General features: G+C 37.8%; 1 protein-coding gene and 1 pseudogene across 1 annotated transcript in view; both read right to left on the minus strand.

Moving 5' to 3' along the window:
• The window catches only part of SCEL (sciellin), a 323,748-nt gene that overhangs the window by 254,474 nt on the left and 48,440 nt on the right, over positions 1-20,834 (minus strand). The gene's annotated exons all lie outside the window — the stretch shown is intronic.
• LOC101680165 lies at positions 5,576-7,255 on the minus strand (annotated as a pseudogene).

The raw sequence follows: 20,834 nt of genomic DNA on the forward strand, positions 1-20,834 counted from the left end.
CAAAAAAATCTTGGTTTATGATAGCCAGTCCTGCTTCAAGACTAAGGCCTATACTTTGGGATTTTTTTCACTCATGTTGCCTTTTCTATTTCAAATTCAATTTCCAGAAGCATGTTCCCCACTGCTTATATATAATATTATATAAGCATATAAGAATAATAAAACTGAAATAGAAACCAAAAAAACAATAGAACAAATCAATGAAAGTAGGAGCTGGTTCTTTGAAAGAATTAATAAAATTGATAAACCCCTGGCCCGACTTATCAAAAAGAAAAGAGAAAGGACCCAAATAAATAAAATCATGAATGAAAGAGGAGAGATCACAACTAACACCAAAGAAATACAAACTATTATAAGAACATACTATGAGCAACTCTACGCCAATAAATTTGACAATCTGGAAGAAATGGATGCATTCCTAGAAACATATAAACTACCACAACTGAACCAGGAAGAAATAGAAAGCCTGAACAGACCCATAACCAGTAAGGAGATTGAAACAGTCATTAAAAATCTCCAAACAAACAAAAGCCCAGGGACAGACGGCTTCCCGGGGGAATTCTACCAAACATTTAAAGAAGAACTAATTCCTATTCTCCTGAAACTGTTCCAAAAAATAGAAATGGAAGGAAAACTTCCAAACTCATTTTATGAGGCCAGCATCACCTTGATCCCCAAACCAGACAAGGATCCCACCAAAAAAGAGAGCTATAGACCAATATCCTTGATGAACACAGATGCGAAAATACTCAACAAAATACTAGCCAATAGGATTCAACAGTACATTAAAAAGATTATTCACCACGACCAAGTGGGATTTATTCCAGGGCTGCAAGGTTGGTTCAACATCCGCAAATCAGTCAATGTGATACAACACATCAATAAAAGAAAGAACAAGAACCATATGATACTCTCAATAGATGCTGAAAAAGCATTTGACAAAGTACAGCATCCCTTCCTGATCAAAACTCTTCAAAGTGTAGGAATAGAGGGCACATACCTCAATATCATCAAAGCCATCTATGAAAAACCCACCGCAAATATCATTCTCAATGGAGAAAAACTGAAAGCTTTTCTGCTAAGGACAGGAACACGGCAGAGATGTCCATTATCACCACTGCTATTCAACATAGTACTAGAGGTCCTAGCCTCAGCAATCAGACAACAAAAGGAAATTAAAGGCATCCAAATCGGCAAAGAAGAAGTCAAATTATCACTCTTCGCAGATGATATGATACTATATGTGGAAAACCCAAAAGACTCCACTCCAAAACTGCTAGAACTTATACAGGAATTCAGTAAAGTGTCAGGATATAAAATCAATGCACAGAAATCAGTTGCATTTCTCTACACCAACAGCAAGACAGAAGAAAGAGATATTAAGGAGTCAATCCCATTTACAATTGCATCCAAAACCATAAGATACCTAGGAATAAACCTAACCAAAGAGACACAGAATCTGTACTCAGAAAACTATAAAGTACTCATGAAAGAAATTGAGGAAGACACAAAGAAATGGAAAAATGTTCCATGCTCCTGGATTGGAAGAATAAATATTGTGAAAATGTCTATGCTACCTAAAGCAATCTACACATTTAATGCAATTCCTATCAAAGTACCATCCATCTTTTTCAAAGAAATGGAACAAATAATGCTAAAATTTATATGGAACCAGAAAAGACCTCGAATAGCCAAAGGGATATTGAAAAAGAAAGCCAACATTGGTGGCATCACAATTCCGGACTTCAAGCTCTATTACAAAGCTGTCATCATCAAAACAGCATGGTACTGGCACAGAAACAGACACATAGATCAATGGAACAGAATAGAGAGCCCAGAAATAGACCCTCAAATCTATGGTCAACTAATCTTTGACAAAGCAGGAAAGACTGTCCAATGGAAAAAAGACAGCCTCTTCAATAAATGGTGCTGGGAAAATTGGACAGCCACATGCAGAAAAATGAAATTGGACTATTTCCTTACACCACACACGAAAATAGACTCAAAATGGATGAAGGACCTCAATGTGCGAAAGGAATCCATCAAAATCCTTGAGGAGAACACGGGCAGCAACCTCTTCGACCTCTGCCGCAGCAACATCTTCCTAGGAACAACGCAAAAGGCAAGGGAAGCAAGGGAAAAAATGAACTATTGGGATTTCATCAAGATCAAAAGCTTTTGCACAGCAAAGGAAACAGTTAACAAAATCAAAAGACAACTGACAGAATGGGAGAAGATATTTGCAAACGACATATCAGATAAAGGACTAGTGTCTAGAATCTATAAAGAACTTAGCAAACTCAACACCCAAAGAACACATAATCCAATCAAGAAATAGGCAGAGGACATGAACAGACATTTCTGCAAAGAAGACATCCAGATGGCCAACAGACACATGAAAAAGTGTTCCATATCACTTGGCATCAGGGAAATACAAATCAAAACCACAATGAGATATCACCTCACACCAGTCAGAATGGCTAAAATCAACAAGTCAGGAAATGACAGATGCTGGTGAGGATGCGGAGAAAGGGGAACCCTCCTACACTGTTGGTGGGAATGCAAGCTGGTGCAGCCACTCTGGAAAACAGCATGGAGGTTCCTCAAAATGTTGAAAATAGAACTGCCCTATGACCCAGCAATTGCACTATTGGGTATTTACCCTAAAGATACAAATGTAGTGATCCAAAGGGGCACATGCACCCGAATGTTTATAGCAGCAATGTCCACAATAGCCAAAGTATGGAAAGAACCTAGATGTCCATCAACAGATGAATGGATCAAGAAGATGTGGTATATATACACAATGGAATACTATGCAGCCATCAAAAGAAATGAAATCTTGGGGCGCCTGGGTGGCTCAGTGGGTTAAGCCACTGCCTTCGGCTCAGGTCATGATCTCAGGGTCCTGGGATCGAGTCCCACATCGGGCTCTCTGCTCAGCAGGGAGCCTGCTTTCCTTCTCTCTCTCTCTCTCTCTCTCTGCCTGCCTCTCAGTGTACTTGTAATTTCTCTCTGTCAAATAAATAAATAAAATCTTTAAAAAAAAAAAAAAAGAAATGAAATCTTGCCATTTGCGACAACATGGATGGAACTAGAGCGTATCATGCTTAGCGAAATAAGTCAAGCAGAGAAAGACAACTATCATATGATCTCCCTGATATGAGGAAGTGGTGATGCAACATGGGGGCTTAAGTGAGTAGGAGAAGAATAAATGAAACAAGATTGGATTGGGAGGGAGACAAACCATAAGTGACTCTTAATCTCACAAAACAAACTGAGGGTTGCTGGGGGGAGGGGGTTTGGGAGAAGGGGGTGGGATTATGGACATTGGGGAGGGTATGTGCTTGGGTGAGTGCTGTGAAGTGTGTAAACCTGCTGATTCACAGACCTGTACCCCTGGGGATAAAAATATATGTTTATAAAAAATAAAAAATTTAAAAAAAAAAAGAATAATCAAACTGAACGGCAACCTATGAATATACATTTCTAAGATAAACTGCTCCTAAATGTTCTCCTTAAAGTAATGAAAATTTGTGGGGTGCTTGGATGACTCAAGTCTGCTAAGTGTCTTGACTCCTGATTTCATTTTCAGGTTACGATCTCAGGGTCTTGAGATGGAGCCTCATGCCAGGCTCTGCACTGGGCATTGAGCCTGCTTAAGATTCTCTCTCTCCCTCTGCCCCTCTCCTCTCTCTCTCTCTCAAAATAATAATAATAATAATAATAATAATGATAATAATTTGTATTTTTGTTGATCCTGCCAATAACACTGATAGAATAACTGGGAAGCTATTCAGAGGGGCACAATAATTAGGGCCAAAATTAAGTGTATGAACTATCTGGGGAATTTTCTTTACACACTTTCACATGATCATGCAGTGACCATTGCATTTCATGGCATATCCATTTTTATAAGACTATTTATGAGTACAAAGAGGCTTAGCCACCACTGCTTTGGCCTGCCAGCTTGGATTGACTGCTGTTATTTTAACCACATTCCACTTTAGAAAGAGCACAACCAACAGTTCCAAATTCCTGAGGGAATTGTAACTGTTTATACTGAGAAAACTGAATGACACATCGTTTGGAAATTTGTTACTTTTGAAGCCACTATTAACTTGTTTTGTTTGTTTGGTTGGTTGGTTGTTTATGTTTGTCCCAAGTGATCTCTTAAGGCTCAAAGTATCATACTTTCACCCCAATAGTTAAGGGTTACTTGTCCCAAGAGCAAAAGCCTATCCTGGAGAAGAGCCTAGGCAACCTGACACCAGGAACGAGCACACCCTAAAAAAGGAAAATATCATAGTTCAGCCAATGTTCCTGATCAGGCAAAGAACATCATTTTCTTTAAACACTAAGAGTGACAATGACTAGGGTCTGCCAGATCTGGAACTAGAATAGCCCAAGAACCTAGCAATTTAAGAACTTGAAGTCTTACACAAGGATCACTTTTGGAGGAGGAAAAAGAGCACATTCGGTATGAAAAGTCATGCTCTAGAATAAAAAGGAATCAAGCAGTTACTTTTTACCATCCAGCTTCTGACCACTTTTGTCTGGGATATGTACTTACATGAGCCATCCTACCTCTTGAGGCCTGCCTACTTCCTACTCTGTTCACTCATTCAGGTCAGGTCTACTTCACATACAGCTTAGATGGCTTTTCTTAGATAAGACTAATCAACCCTATTCACTTGATATTTACCTCAGGCTAGCAATGCTTTTCCCTCCAGATTCAAATCTGCCCACCCTGATCATCCAGTAATGATCCCTACCAGGGATCCTGATTCAGGTCAAGCCTTGACGATATCCAGGGAAAAAACCTTTCAACCCATATCCCTGAAGATGATACTTCCTACAAGTATCAAAAAATTTTATAACAACAACAAAAAATATTGGTACAGCTGAGATTTTGCCAACTTCTGCAAGCTGACAAGTTAGTCTGCCACAGGTTTTTTTGGATAGTGGCAAAAGACACATGACTCTTGGGTTGCAGACAAAACACTGTGTTACTCATGGCATAATCAACACCTTGAAATTTATGTTTGTGTTGGTTCCTCCTATCCCTCAAGTTCCATAGGTTACACAGAGCAGCCTAGGCAAGTGCTGCTTACCCAAAAGGGTTTGCATCATAGCTGAGATACCCTGAGCTTGAGAAAGTGCAACTTTATCTTATAAGAGATTGGACTGCAAGAAAACCTGTCCAAAGCTGCTCAAGAGGCAATAATGAAAATAATCATACTGGACAGCAAGCAGACTGGCCCTCTGCTCCAGAGGGAGATATTATCTCTATCTTCTGTTCAGTCCCAGACATCTTTGAAAAGATCATTCAGAACAAAAGGCTATCACTAACTTTGCTCACAAGATGTGCAGAAACATGGAAAAATCCATGAAAATTACCTCTTAGCACTAAGTTGAAAAAATTAGTGAATAAATGACACAATTTATGAACATCTCAGAGAAACTGACAAAGTAAGGAGTTTCAAATCAAATAGTTCATCCATTCTCTATTTGTCTAAATAATTGCACACAAGCGTATGTCAATAAATGTCTGTTCACCAAGAAAGATTCTCATTTTATTTTATTTATTTAAATGTATGTCATTCTTTTTTTTTCTCTTTCATACTGGTGGTTTTATTGAGTTAGGGGGATTTCTTCCCATGATTAGTGAAGGCAGGTATTGCAGTGAAGAGTCCAGAGGGAGAAAAGGCTGGTGAGGGGACAGGACCACCTCAAGGCAAGGCCTGGTCAATTGATGACATGCAGAGCTCTCTCTAGGGGCCTATGGTTCATCTTGGGGACAACTGAATTCAGACACCCCCATATTTGAAGAGGTAATATTTACATCTCATTCTCCCAGTTCTTTGGCAGTATTCCTGAAAAGCTTTCTCTGCCACAGTCTCCATAAACTTGCAATTATACCTGGAGACTTCTGGGACCATTGCAGTGATGAAGTCAGAGTCAAAGAGCTCTGAAATCACCTTAGTGAGTGAGGCCAGAGGAACATTAGAGTCAGAAGTCTGGGAACTCATCATAGTGACCTGGAGATAGAACGGCTCTTAACTTTGAGTGAGAGTAGCCAGCTGGGTCACCCAGATAAATTGCTCATTCAACTGCTTCAGCAGAGAGGATGTGTTGAACTTTTCCTGGGAGTACTGCAGAAGCTCAGGGTACAGTTTGGTGAACTTCTCCACAAGCTGGGGGGAACTGTTAAGCTCCTGTCATAGCTGGACTTGAGAAGGGTTGTCAGCCAAACAGTCCACTGACAAGATCTCCTGGCATTTGTCACACTGGTATTTCATCCTCAGTCAAGCTGTGGAGTTGTGATGGATCTTCTTGAACATGGCATGGTCTTGGTTGTGAATTCCACTGGGAAGTGGTAGGGAATTCTATGAAGGTGACATCCAGGGCCTGTTGAGCCTGGTATGTCATGTCAAAGAGGGGCCGAAACATGTAGTGGAAGTTCAAGGATTAATATGCAGGGAAATATATTCTACTCCAAACAATGCAGGACTTGGGATTGAAGAAGAGAGGCCTCTCCTAGAATGAGCTGAAGGGTGACTAGCAGAAGTATCCTGTGGTGCACAGGTGAAAAGTCTGTCCTGGAAAATCTTGTCTATGATGCCAGATGTCTGGTTGAAGCTGTCCTGCATGAGTCCAGGGCATGGGTCTGCTGCAAGTTTTCTCCAGCAGGGAGTCCATGAGGCCACCATTAATCCAAAAGTAGATGGGAGAACCAGTTCAGGAACAACATGAGCTAACAGCCAACCAGGTGGGAGCTGGTTCTACAGACATGTGTGTAGAACTTCATGATGGTCTGTGTCAGGCAGGGCTTATACTTCTCCCAGAGGGCCACCATGGTGTCATCACACAACCGCTGGGATGCCTACACCTTCATTCCAGAATCCTTGGTATCATGTAGGGCATCTTCTTTCTTCTTCTTGGCCTCTTTTGAGTTGCTGAGTAGTGACTGGCACACTTTCATTTATTTGTTCTATTAGCGCTTTATCTGTTTTACCCCCTTGAGACCATTTTTAATTTCCTTATTAATGTACTTACTCCCCTGGGTGGACATTTCCTGGAGTTCTGTGTCTGAGACTGCCTTGTCTCCCAAAACCCATCCACTCTCCCAAGGCAGCAGCAGCCCCACCAGCAGCAGGAGAGTCTTCGTCCAGCCTCCCTCTCCAATAAGGGAATCCCAGCTGGCCTCAGTTGATGGCACCAATTGACCGTCCACTGCTCCTGGAGATGCCAGATGGTAAACATGGTGAGGTATATATTAATAGTGCTCTGCCTCATATGCAAACCCTTTGGGGCTCTGCAAGCCTGCATGAATCATCCCCCAAAAATTATGTCATTCTTTCAATAACTGACACTCATTTGAATAAATCCTGTGAAACTCAACAGGTGACACTTTTGAACTTACTAAATGCTATTAACTTCATGGAAACAATTTGCTTCAACTTTCATTCCATCATTCCACACATAGGATGACTGTACAAATTCCTTGATTCTAAAAATCTTTATCCCAAAGACTAAAATGTAAATGACACCAAATTCTGAGGTTACAATTAATCAAAATAGGGAGAGAATGCAGAACTGTACTTAAAGACTATACTTCCAACTTTATAATAGACAGCTGATTACAGACCTTGGAGAACATTTAAACATGGGTCTAAATCACAGAATTAGTTCCACAACTACTCCCTGTCTTTTGTGACTTCCTTTCTGTAAGTCCCTTGGAATATCTTTTTAAGGATGGGGGCTTTTTCAACATAAATTATTCCAATCAGAATGACATGAGCAAAATTCAAGGAATCCCAAGTATTATGGTGGTTAAGCAGCATTCTGCAAACTGCATTCTGGAGAAAATAAGTATCTTTCATGATGTTAATAAATATTCTGCCAGCCAAAAAAAATTCTTGGTCAAGTAAGTTTGGTAAACCATACATTAAACTGGTTTCTCATTGCAGAATTTTTCAGATTTTCTAACTGGGCTAATGTAGTTCTGATTGAGCTAATGAGGTTCATTTATCATTGAACCTACAGTAGGTGGGCCTGGGATCTAATATGAAACATTTCCCAAACCTTTTCACCATGCAAAATTTTTTAACACCAGATGTTCTTATTAGAGATACTAGATGCTTTCTATTAAGGGCACTACAGCCCCACAGAACATGGTTAGGAAAACTCTGGACCACCACTCTTGGACCAACCCAAGCTAGGCATAAAACAGGTAAAATGAAGGTCTCAAGACAGATGGGAGTTATTTTTGTAGAAGATCTTGAATTATATATTAAGATATTTGACCTTTATTATGTAGGCAAAGAGGAAATATTCTGTTGACATTCTTTTTATCTATTTCATATGTTCTATATGTATCTATTCTTTTTATCTATTTCATATGTTCATATGTGGTCATTTTAGTAAGAAACACATAAAAGACTAGAAATTCTACTTTGTAGTAGATTCCTCCACAAAAGGGAAGATCTACAGAAGAGAATAACCTCTATAAATCCCCCAATCTCAAAACTTAGTCTTCACTCTCAAGAACATATTCTATATGTCTAAGAATTCCTGTGTAGTGGTTTTCATTAATTTTGCCTTTTTTTTTCTCCTGTTCTCTGTTCATTGCTTGTCCTCTTCCCTGAATTCCAGCTTTAGGACTTAAACTTGCAACACGGACCAGCTAAGACACCAGATCCATTCATGAATTGTCCCAGTCTGAATAAACCCATTCACTAAATTTTTATCACTGAAGCTTATTTTCCAAAGTTTGATCATAGTCAGGACTATTTTGGATACTCTAATCAAATTTTCTTTAGGGAGTACTTAATAAGCACGTATGTGATGAAAGACTTTATAATAAGTGCCTAGAGAGGTAAGAGGAGGGTTTAGACATATCTCCCTTAAAACTTGAGTACACTTTTGGATATTTTGCTTTAAGATCAGACTGACTTAATTTCTTTATTTTCATTCACCATTCACCCCATTGATGAATATTTATGGACCGCCTACTACATGGCAAACATTATGTTAGATGCCAGGGATGCAGCAATGTGCAAAACAGGCTTGGTTCCTACCCTTACAGAGTTTATAAATCTAGTTGCTACTAAAGGCAATAAAATGAGCATGAAATTTGTATTAGTTATCTGCTCTAAATGCCTCAAAAAGTAATTATTATTCATTGTAAAAGGGATACAACATGTGTGGCACAATGTGAACAATTAGTTAATCTGGGAGGAGGGTGTATGGATATTCATTTTACTATTCTTCTGATCTTTTTGTTGAGTTGAAATATTTCACAATAAGATGTTAGAGGAAAGTTTAATAAGAATAAACTAGTCAGGGAAGGGGAACAAGATGGCAGAGGAGCAGGAGACCTAAATAACATCACGTCCCAGGGGTTCAGCTAGATAGTTATTAAACTATTCTGAACACCTACAAACTCAACAGGAGATCAAAGAGAAGGAGAGCAACAATTCTAGGAACAGAAAACAACCACTTTCTGAAAGGAGGACAGGCGAAAAAGTGAATCCAAGGCGATATACAGGAAGCTAGACCTGGGGGGAGGGGCTGGCTCCTGGAAAGTGGTAGAGCAGTGGAGCACAAAATCAGAACTTTCAGAAGTCTGCTTCACTGAGGGATGTCACTCCAGAGGCTAAGCAGGGGGTGGAGCCTTTATAGGGAAAGTGTGGTCTCAGAACCCACAAGGTCACAAAAAGACCAGGGGGTCTGAGTGTGGCAGAGTTGCCAGGTATCAGAGCAGGAAAGCTGGCTGCATACATAGAGCTGAGGAGTGGACTCTCAGCTCGAGGTTCCCTAAACTATGATCCGAGGCTCAGTCAGGCCACTGCTCTTCAAGCAGGGGCCCCACAAATGGCAGATCTGGGGAGACCACCTCCCACCTCCTCCAGGAGGAGTGGCACAAGAGAGCACTGCAGGAATCTGCTGAGTTTGGAGACTCCAAATGGGTCAATGCACCAGAGATAGAAACTCTCAGTCACAGGCTGGGTGAGCACAGAGTGGGGTCAGAGATCAGGGAGACAGGAGTGATTGACTTCTTTTTGTTGGGGGCATATTGAGAAGTGGGGTCCTGAGCTCCTGGCTCCTATGGAGTCTGAGATTGGAAGGCCATGATTTCCATTCTTATCTTCCAAAGCTGTATGGAAAGCATTCAGGGAACAAAATCTACCAAGAGCAAAACTGAGCACATTATTTTGCCAGCCCTGGCAAGGGTGGTGCAATTCCACCTTGGGCAAAGACATTTGAGAATCGCTGCAACAGACCCGTCCCCCAGAAGATTAGCAAGAATATCCAGCCAAGATCAACTTCACCAATCACTGAGAACTACAAAACTCCAGAGCCATGGGAATACAGCACATAGAATTCATGGCTTTGTTCCCATGATTCTTCAGTCTTTCAAAGTTACATTTTTTTTTATTTTTTTCTTATTCTATTTTTTAAATTTTTCCCCTTTACTGTTTTAACTTTTTTAACTATTTTACCTTATCAATGCCTTTTTTAAAAATGTTTCTTTATTTTCATTATTATAGCCATATTCTATCCCTTCATTTTATTTAACCTTATTTTTTTATATACATAGGTTTCTCTTTCATTAAAATTTTGGCATACAGTTTCTTCTAACAGATCAAAATATACCCTAAATCTACTGCATGGCTTTGTTCTAATATCCAGCCTGATCACATTCTTTCCTCTTTTTTTAAAATTCTTTTTTTCAACCAACTTCTTATCTTATCTATTCCTTTTTTAGAATCTGTTAAATTTTCATCTTTATAGTCCTATTCCATCCCTTCATCATACTTACCATTATTTATATATATATATATATATAAGTTTTTCTTTCTTTAAAATTTTGAGAGGTAGTTTCTTCTAACAGACCAGAATACAACCAAAATCAAATATGTGACTTTGTTCTATTCATGAGTCTAGTATGTGTGTGTATATATATATGTATATATCTATATATGTATATATCTGTCTATAGATATCTATCTATATCTATATATCTATAGATAGATAGATATATACACGTGTGTGTGTATATATATATATATATATATATATGCAATCAAAAATGGAGGATCTTACTGCTAGAATAAATAAGGCAGAAGAGAGAATTAGTGATATAGAAGACCAAATAATGGAGAACAAAGAAGCTGGGAAAAAAAGAGATAGACACCTACTGGACCATGGGGGAGAATTCGAGAGATAAGTGATACTATAAGACAAAACAATATTAGAATAATTGGGAACCCAGAAGAAGAAGAAAGAGAGAGAGGGGAAAAAAGGTCTACTGGAGCAAATTTAGCAGAGAATTTCCCTAATTTGGTGAAGGGAACAAGGATCAAAATCCAGGAGTCACAGAGAACTCCCTCAAAAATCAATAGAAATAGGTCAACACCCCATTATCTAATAGTAGAACTTACAAGTCTCAATGACAAAGAGAAAATCCTGAAAGCAACTTGGGATAAGAGGTCTATAACATACAACAGTAGAACCATTAGATTAGCAGCAGACCCATCCACAGACACCTGATAGGCCAGAAAGGACTGGTGTGATCTATTCAGAGCACTAAATGAAAAAATATATGCAACCAAGAATACAATATCCAACTAGGCCATCATTGAAAATAGAAGGAGAGACAAAATCTTCCAGGACAAACAAAACCTAAACGAATTTGCAAACACCAAACCAGCCCTACAGGAAATATTGAAAGGGGTCCTCTAAGCAAAGAGGGAGCCTAAAAGTAACAGTCCAGAAAGGAACAGAGACAATATACAGTAATAGTCACCTTACAGGTCACACAATGGCACTAAATTCATATCTTTCAATAGTTACCCTGAATGTAAATGAGCTAAATGCCCCAATCAAAAGACACAGGGTATCAGAATGGATTTAAAAAAAAAAAAAAAAAAGACCCATTGATATGCTGTCTACAAGAAACTCATTTTAGACCCAAAGACACCTCCAGATTTAAAGTGAGGGGATGGAAAAAAATTTACCATGCTAATGTACATCAAAAGAAAGCTGGGGCAGCAATCCTTGTATCAGATAAATTAGATTTTAAGACAAAGACTATAATAAGAGATGAGGACAGACACTATATCATACTCAAAGGGTCTGTCCAACAAGAGTATATAAAAATTTTAAATATCTATGCCCCTAACACAGGAACAGCCAACTATATAAACCAATTAATGACAAAATCAAAGAAACACATTGACAATAATACAATAATAGTAGGGAACTTCAACACCCCCCCTCACTGAAATGGACAGATAATCTAAACAAAAGATCAACAAGGAAATAAAGGCTCTAAATGACACACTGGACCAGATAGACATCAAAGATATATTCAGAACATTCCATCCCAAAGCAACAGGATACACATTCTTCTCTACTGCATGTGGAACATTCTCCAGAATACATCACATCTTGGGTCACAAATCGGGTCTCAGCTGGTAACAAAAGACTGGGATCATTCCCTGCATATTTTCAGACCACAATGCTCTGAAACTAGAACTCTAACACAAGAGGAAAGTTGGAAAGAACTCAAATACATGGAGGCTAAAGAGCATCCTACTAAAGAACAAATGGGTCAACCAGGAAATTAAAGAAGAACTAAAAAGATTCATGGAAACAAATGAAAGTGAAAATACAACTTTTCAAAATTTGTGGGACACAGCAAAGGCAATCCTGAGAGGAAAGTATGTAGCAATACAAACCCTTCTCAATAAACAAGAAGTCTCAAATACACAACCTAACCCTGCACCTAAAGGAGCTGGAGAAAGAACAGAAAAAAAAAATCCTAAATCTAGAAGGAAAAGAGAAATAGCAAAGATCAGAGCAGAAATCAATGAATTAGAAACCAAAAGAACAGTCGAACAAATCAATGATACCAGGAGCTGGTTCTTTGAAAGAATTAATAAGATCAGTAAAGCCTTGGCCAGACTTATCAAAAAGAAAAGAGAAAGGACCGAAATTGGGAAAATCATGAATGTAAGAGGAGAAATCACAACCAACACCAAAGAAGTATAAACAATTACCAAAACACATTATGAATAATTACATATCAGCAAATTTACAATCTGGAAGAAATGGATGCATTCCTAGAGACATATCAACTACCAAAACTGTACCAGGAAGAAATAGAAAACCTAAACAGACCCATAACCAGTAAAGAGATTGAGGCAGTCATCAAAAATCTCCCAAATACAAGAGCCCAGGGGCAGATGGCTTCCCAGGGGAATTTTACCAAACTTTTAAAGAATTAATAACTATTCTCCTGAAACTGTTTTGCCTAGCATTTTTGTTAAATGTTCTATAAAATAGATCAGCATACCTGATCTATGTCTAAGGAGATGAGGAGAATTACAATGTCCAGACATGTTATTTGCTGTCCTTCCTTTGGTATTTCTTAAGCCATTTTCTAAAACAAGTATATATGCAAGTATATATGCATATAATAACCTACGACAACTAACTCAATGTAGAATTTTGGTTAGTGCTAAGTACTACAAAGAATCAAAATACAGTAATACACTAGTGGCTGGTCAGGGTATCACAGCTTTAGATAAAGGGACTAGGGAGATTCACTGAGCCCGGAATGATGTCAGTGAGACTGCCGTATGCATACCCAAAGGAAAAGTGTTCCAAGAAGAGGGAAACAGGAAGTACAAAGATCACAAAACTAAAATGAGTTTGACATCGGGGAAAAAAGAAAGACAGACAATTTTGCTGGAACAGAATAAGCAAGGGAAGAATAATACTTGGTATGTTTAGAAAGGTAGACAAAGATCAGATTATATAGGGATCTGTAGTCTCCAGTAAGGAGTTTGAATTTCATTCAAAGTACATGAACACTTCCTTCTATCTTAACACTGATCCCATGGATCTATTTATAAATATAGTTTTAGAACAATCACCTTACTGTACTAACAATCAGCCTAGTTAAAATCAAGAATCAAGACATCATAGAAATTATTCATGGGGATACTACAAAATATTCTCTGCCACATAAGAATTTAATCTGCCTGAGAAACCTGTTCAATACTTTACATTTTGGGGTTCTGTAAAAGCAATCAGAAGAGAATTTACACATGCTCCCTACCCTATCTACAAATCTACCACATCTGGGACCACGTCCTCCTATCACTGTGGATGAATTATCTTCCTCCTGAGACCAATCTCCCATGTGTGCATTCACCTACCAACTCTCTCTTAACCAACATCATTTCCTCTCTTCTTTATCTCAACTCTTGCCTTTATAGATTCATACCCATTAACATTAAACATGCAGTAATTTCTCCAATCTTAGATACAAATCTCTCTTGGTCCCTACATCACTGTCCATCTACCACTTCATTTCCCTTCTAGCTTTTATAGCAAAAATTCTCAAAAGAGTTGTCTATACTTACTGCTATAATTATTTTCTTTTCACTCTCACTCAAAGCCTCTCCAATCAAACTTCCCTTCATACAGCTCCTATAGAACAGCTCCTGCCCAGGTCATTTGACTTGTCTGCCTCACACATTGTTGGTTGTCCAAGTAATAGCCGTTTATTTTTGTTGACTGTCTTGCTTATATAATACCCATGTGCTTTAGGGGATGTGAACTTTTCTCTAGCCTGAGGGTCAGAAATCAAGATTATTCTCTAAGCCATTCACTACAACTGCCCCTACTGGTACCTAGCTTAGAAAGTATAGATGTGTCACAGTTCTGGCTAGTAAAACCTCAGGGAGATTTTGATCTTATAATAAAGTGAATGTACTAGTTTAACTATTATCCTAATGGTGAATATTAAACAGATTCTAATGTAGTCTTAATTATTAATCAGACAGTGACAAACATCTTTTTGCATGTAGGAGTTCTGTTTCCATCCATTTTGTTGATTGGACAGAATTCTGGAAGTCAACTTTTCAAGAATGACTTTTCACTCCCATCTCCATTTCAATGTCCTCTCATATAGTTATAATTTGTTTATCTTTTAGCCTTCAAATCAAGTTGACTCCCTACTCTCCATCCATTCTTAATCAGGTTCTCTGGCTCTTTACCTTCTTTGAAATATATTCCTTTCCTTTTGGATACTCATCTCTCTAATAACACAATGGTGAGTATCATTAGTTGATAATACCTATTTCCCCCATAAAGTCGTAAGCTTTATGGGAGAAAGAACTTTCTCTGTTTTTATCATCATAACCAACACTTGTCACAGTGTAGACACATAGTAGGTACTCAGTAATTAGTGTTGAAGGTAGGAAAGTAAGCAGGCAGAAAGGAAATCCTCTGCACAATAACATACAAAAATGTTTCATATGCAGAAATGTGCTGAAATCAGACATTCTGTTCCTTATGATGTGAATGAGTTCATTTCATTTAGATGACACATCAAATAAGTTTTCTTTATTATTCTAGGTAACAGAAAATTCTGGATGATTTCAACAAAAAACAGTAGGGAGAGGGATTTACTGGGCAAATACTGAGGCATTGGAAGCAATGGGAAGAAGTGGACATGAAAACCACAGAAAGAGAAAAAGGCAACTAGAAAACCTCACAGTGAGAGTTCATAGGCCTTATCTCTGGTAATTGCCATTAACACACAGGCTTCCAATCTGACCAGTTTATGTGGTTCTCTCTTAAAAGTTTGTCAGAAGAAAGAGTATGAAGAAAGAGTGTGACTGGCTCAAGCATGTGTCCATCTACATCTGGATCAATGAACTTGGGTGGAGCATACCAGTGCCATGTAGCATAGGTATGGCCACTAGAGGCCTGTTCTGTGTTTTAATCCATTCCCAGAAAAGAGGAAACTACTGTGAGAACAAGTACCCACCCCAGATGACATCCCCTTTAGATAAGAATAAGGAAGATGTTTATGGTATCCAGCAATCATTCCAGACCAGCAGAAGAGGCAATTTCAGGAGTCAATTCTGTGAACAAACATTTTAATATAGTCTTTTATTTATATTTATCATTATTTTTATTTATATTTATAGTTATGTGTAACTTGTATTTATATATAATTTAGCCTTTATTATGGAAATTTTCAAACATATAAGTAGAGAAAAAGTACAGTGACCCCCCCAATGTACCCATAATTCAATTTTACTAACTGCCAATATTTTATCTTCTCTGTATCCCCAGTCTTGTTTCCTAGGATATTTTTAAATAAATGCCAGAATCATATTTCACCTGACAAGTATTTTGGTATATATTTCTTTTAGGTAAGGAATTTTAAAACCATAACCATAATAGCACTGAACAAGGTAAAAATAATTGCTTAATATCTGATGCTATTAATGTATATCCAGTTCTATTAGACTTGCTCTCGTGGCACCTGGGTGACACAGTCAGTTAAGCATATGACTCTTGATTTTGGTTCGGGTGATGGCTCAGGTCATGAGATCAAGCCCCACATCAGGCTCTGTACTGAGAGCAGATTGCTTCAGATTCTCTCTCCCCCTCCCTTTATGCTCCTGCTCTCTCTCTAAAACAAACAAACAAACAATGCTCCTGCTCTCTCTCTAAAACAAACAAACAAACAAAATAAAAATCTTAAAAAATACATATAAGAATTGCTATCTGCTGTCAAAAGTTCATAATCTAGAAGGATTAATAAAACCTTTACTTAAGTAACCAAGAGAAACAAACACCATAAGAAAAGTAGAGACGAAGTATCCTGTGATGGTCAGAGAAGGGATGGTAACCAACGAAGACTAAAGAAGTGAAATATATATTGCAATATGACCAGGAGCCCAGAAACAAGTAGGTGACTAAAAAGTCAAGAGGATAACCAGAGGCTGAGGAAGTAGAAGATCCAAAATTCAAATCAGCACCTGGGACTGAAGGACTGAAGTACTTAAAGGAAAAATGGAAAGTCAAAGCACATGGCACAGTCTAGAATCAGAAACACAGGACACAAAGACAAAGAAGGGAGACCCAGCTAGCCTGATCTCAAATAAGGGACAAGTACAAATCTTCAGTCAATGGCCTGGAGGCTTCAGGTGATAAAACCAAGAATTAAGTCTCGGGGACACTCGGGCAGGATATAGGGGTCCAGCTAAATCTGTTGTTTACTGCTGGCTTCCCTTCTGATTGTATAGGACTGTGATATATGAATTTTTAAATAGTTCAACATCACCCCTGACACATGTAATATTTCCATGACATTGGCTTTTAATGAAAGATATCCTTAGTGCTCAGTCCAGGACTAGAAACAGAAAAGGAACTCAAATATAGTCTGAAAGAACATATGAGTACAAAATTGTTATATTGCTGTTCAGATACTTTATTAGGCTATTTCTAAAGCTCTATATAAAAAACTCATTCGTTCATATATTTTATGTCTTTAGAGCTCTCAATATGATAGTTTTCAGTTACATTGAGAGATTTCTTCATTAATTCAAGTACAAATTGGCTCCAAAAGAATCATGAAGAAAGAACACTCTAGAGAAATATTTTTTCTCAATATGCTTCAAAAAGTACACATTTCCTAGTACTAAGTAGAGGACAACATTAAAAAAGAATCTTAAGATCATAGCATTGCTGTCAACTAGATATTTCTCATGTTTACAGAAATATAAATGTAAAAATCATACATCATAACATAAAATATCCGATGAATATATGCCCTTAACTAAAAGGGAATGTTCCTTTTTTTAACCAACAAACAAACAAACACAGATAAACAAACAAAAACCCACAACAGCAATAATATTTAAGGATCACCTTATTCTTTCATATATCAAGAATTACTTAAAGGTCCTATATCTCAGTCATTTCTAATAATATTTTGATCTTTCTTATTGCTCTGTCAACAATTTTTAAAAAATGGAAACACTGGGACTATCATTGTTATTCGCCCAAACATTTAATTCACATTCTTATCTGCGTAATCACTCTACTAGTCAAAGGGGTTCCTAAGCAAGTTTTACCTTGTATGGAAGGGTTGAGTCAATTAAGCACCTAAAACAATGTGTTAGAATGAACAAGCCTGGTTAATAATGGATCACTGAATCACTGGGCAGGAAACATCTCTGTTACATAAACAAGCTTTTAAAAAATGGAGTGCAGGGTAAGAAATTTGGTTTTCTCCACAAACTGTTGACGGTCATAATTTAAAATTATAGTAGTCTCCTCAAACGTCCATCTCAGGGTGTCTGTCTTTCCTCCCACCCCTGGAAAAGTAAATACTCACATTAACTAAGGAAAAAAAAATCTTGCTGTACAATAACAACAATAAAATGCAAATTGTAATTTCCAGAGTTACTCAGAAAGTTATGGCCACCACCTGTAATGGTTAGAATCCCAGCAAGATATGAGTAGATGAATAATGAGAGAGCTGAATGGAAAGATCTTCAGAAGGGTGTGGGCAGGGTTAAGGATATCAACAAATGATAGTGAAGCACCCTAAGGCTAAAATAATTGGGAGTCATTATCATCACTAGACCTGAAGGGGCAAGAGGAGCAAGCAATTATTAGAAACTGAAGAGGGTTATAGTGATATGTATGGGAGGAGGATACTGACAAGCAGCTGTGAACCAGGTAGAGAAAAGCAGCCATGAATTCCTGCAGAGTGGGAATGGTGTGAATAAATAACCTAATCTCGCTCCTTCTGTCCTTCAGATTTCCTTCCAGTTCCTCCTATTTGCTAAACCCAAATGGAAGCCAAAGGGCAAGGGAACAAATTGATACCGTCCATAAAGATCAGTCAGAGTAGGATGGAAAGTAGATGTAGAAAGGCAATGGCAAATATCCAAAACACATTCCCCTCTACCATCATATCTGCAGTTTGAATAGCCTTATATATTTTTTCAGCAGTTCCTCTCTTTCCCATCATGGTCAAATCAAGAAGCAATCTAAGAGGTATTTGAGAAGCTCTATCTAGATTCTAGCACTATATTAAACTCATAGAAAAATATTAAAAAGTACAGATATGGATTCTGTCCCCAAGATAAAGCCTGTAAAATAAATGGAAGCAGTAAAATATATATAACAAGTCACAGATTATGAAAAGACTTGGCTTTGGTAAAGAACAGGAATCTCCTCTAAGGCAGTTTTCACAAGGTAGTATAAGTTTCAGGATTGTAATTTTTATAGATAATGCAGGAAAAGGACTTTGTAGAACAAAGATGTTTTGGGTGAGTGATACTAACCTAGCATCCTTGAAACACTCTAGTAGCAACCTGGAACATTGCTCAGCCTATTTTCCTGGGTACTTGTTCCAGAAGAGAAGGAGAAATTGCCTATTCTTTTCACCTTCCTAATACGTACATTTACCTAAAGAGTAAGACTGACACAATACCTATTTTCAACATTTTTAGGGGTAGCACATAAAAGCTAAACCCAACATCAACTAGTAAAGGTTATTCCCTTCATTTGAAATGCTTTCTTCACTTTCTCATTGAGAAATTCCTATTATTCAAGATTTTACTCAAACATGAACTCTACATAGCTTTTCCTGAGTATTCCTGGCAAAGCCAAAGCCTCCTCTAAACTTTCACTCCTAAAATGATTAAAAATAGTTAATTTTCAACAGTATCCTGGTTTGTATAATTTTTGAAAAAGCTACCTGGTATTTTTTTAACTATTTTATTCCAATATAAAAATTTCATAAAAGATACATATGAATTACTTTCAGGATCAAAAGCATTGCCCAGAGAGAACTTTCCATGCTAATAAAATTTTCTAAAAGAGAAAAGTAAGAACTTGCAGTAACGATTGTACCTTCTAAGGCAATAACTCTAAATTTGAACATATGAAAGCTTTTAATATGGTATTGAAAGAAAAACTGTCTCTGATTAAATATCTCATCCTTTGTTAAATAAAAAGTCATTACTCAACCACCATTCATTTATCTTTTATAGATTTTTCATAGAAACAATTATGGTTGTCATTTTTTGTTCTCTAAGCATATATATGGGATCTAATGAATTCATAACTTAACAAGATATTACTGAGCCTGGTTAATTTTGAGAAAGAAAATAGAAGTATTTATAGATGCTCAAAAAAACCTTATTATTTGAAAACCAACCATGAGGTTGAAGAATGTATTCTAGAACTACATAGAGCATAATAATCCAAACAGAATGAAAAGCTAACTAAAAATAGGTACAAATAGGAAGAAACAATATTTTTCATCTCAAATTTCCATTTAGGATTCTAGAAAGTATGACCATTTGGAATCTAAAACAACTTGAACATGAGGAAGAAGATGAAAAGCCTGCAATCTCATCCAATTTCCCAACTGAATTGAGTGTATGTCTGGTGTGAACACAGGTAAAAGCAGGTAAAAAAAACCACAACTTACAAAGAAATTTGGAAAGAAAACTCAGAGCTATTCATTCATTTGTCAAGGTGTCTAGGCCAGATACTGCTCCATCTCCCTCCCTGCTGGTATAATCCAGTGGGAGAGATTCTAACCACGTTGTCAAAATTATGCATGTTATAAAATGAGAAGAAGAAGCAAGGAGTTAGCATTTTTGCATAGACTAGGCCCATTGTATTACAGAATCCTACTCAACCTTCACAATGACCCTATAACCTAGGTATTACTCATCCAATTTTACTAATGGGAAACTAAAGGTTAGAAAATCAATGAGTCACCAAGTTTAACCCGGTCTTGAGTGGTGGGGTTAAAATGTCAATTAAGATTTGACTCTAGGGCACCTGGGTGGCTCAGTGGGTTAGGCCGCTGCCTTCTGCTCAGGTCATGATCTCAGGGTCCTGGGATCGAGTCCCGCATCGGGCTCTCTGCTCAGCGGGGAGCCTGCTTCCTCCTCTCTCTTTCTCTCTGCCTACTTGTGATCTCTCTC

This window comes from Mustela putorius, unplaced genomic scaffold (assembly GCF_011764305.1).
Source record: "Mustela putorius furo isolate JIRA1106 unplaced genomic scaffold, ASM1176430v1.1 tig00003974_pilon_pilon_pilon, whole genome shotgun sequence".
In the NCBI taxonomy this organism is placed as follows: domain Eukaryota; kingdom Metazoa; phylum Chordata; class Mammalia; order Carnivora; family Mustelidae; genus Mustela; species Mustela putorius.